This window comes from Alligator mississippiensis, chromosome 14 (assembly GCF_030867095.1).
Source record: "Alligator mississippiensis isolate rAllMis1 chromosome 14, rAllMis1, whole genome shotgun sequence".
NCBI lineage: Eukaryota > Metazoa > Chordata > Crocodylia > Alligatoridae > Alligator > Alligator mississippiensis.
In genome coordinates this window covers 2,419,867-2,421,338 of record NC_081837.1, presented here as the reverse complement: position 1 = coordinate 2,421,338, position 1,472 = coordinate 2,419,867, and positions in this window count along the sequence as shown.

Below are 1,472 nucleotides of genomic sequence, written 5' to 3'. Positions count from 1 at the left end.
GTGTCATTTCTATGTATTAAGTTAGTACTAAAAGCAGCAACATCACCGAGCTGGTTACACCTGAAGTTACACGTCAGAGAGACAAACTTGCTAGACAACAATTTCCTTACCACACAACTGACAAAGTGGGATGATAAGACACCACCAATAATTATGAATTAAAAAGTGTTGCTGATAAAGTTGAGTCATGTTATAATGAGGTAATGACAGTGGCAGAATACTTAAAAGGATCATACAGCCTTTGTCATTTCTTCATTAGAAAGAACCCGGTTGCAGACATATACGTTGATACTTTACACCACATTTCTCTGGCATGCCTAGTGTGTTGCATACCTATTTATAAATATAAAGCAAAAATGAAAACGCTCCAAATATGAGTGAGGAAGCAAAAATGTGTGTTAGATATTACTTTGAGAAAGTAAAAATGAGTTCAGAAAGTCCTGTCAAAGGTACTGTATGTGTTTGAAGTCTGCACTGCCATAAAAGCGATTCAAAGAAGCTGTACCTTTAGGGTTTATGAAGATATGTGAATAGACATGCTTTATATTGGCAACGGTGATTTCATTTTTGGTGGGCCAAGTAAATTGAATGGGATTTTCTCTTAAGCAGCTGAGTGATTATTAATGCAATAGACTTCTTTCCTCTGGCCTTTAAGAGCGTGATCAAGAATTTCTCTCTCCTTCTGTTAATAGGATGTTACCTTTATCAAAAAATAGCGCTTGTAAAAGTTGGTAGGTCTGTGTAGCCTGGAATATATTTAGGATTGCATATGATTATCTTAATTGATATGACAAATTGACTGGGGGTTTGGAAGTAGTGGATTTATCCCACTGGGCCTAATAAAAACATTCTCAGGTCACAAGGGAGAACAGAAGGCAACAGAAATTTGTGGGCAAATAAATCAAGGAGAGTGTTTTGCTGTCTTTCATATCCAGATTCTGTACGAAGCTCTGTTATAGAATCGGGCATTTGGGGCTTGAAGCGTGACTGTACAGCTTTATTCAGAAGCATGTTATGGAAGGAATGAGATTAAACTAGATGGGGCTGCATCTCAGGACTTCTGCTATTTTGCAAAGGTCTGTAGCTCTCCTAATATGTTTTTAAATAATAAAGTGACTATGGTTAAAGTGTTCCTTTGCTGATGCTCATCTTCCTCACTTCCCTGCCAGGTCACCTCCAAGGGAGCTGCAGTGCACAAACCCAGGTTGAATTCGACCTGTTACTATGGTCTCAGGGCATCTGAGGCCCTGGATTTTGAGACCAAGGCAGCCGGGCTGAGGAAGGAGCGTGCGCCTGGGAACCACGACTAGACTGTACCCAGACGAAGGGAACTGAGAAGGGATCGAATAGTTGCACCCACTTAGCAACTGACTGCTGTCCAGTCCACCCAGAACGGGGGACTGGGCTAGGCTGCCGCAAGGAAAGGCCTCGTTTCCACCCCATCGGTTATCAGAGATTGCAATGGCTCTAAC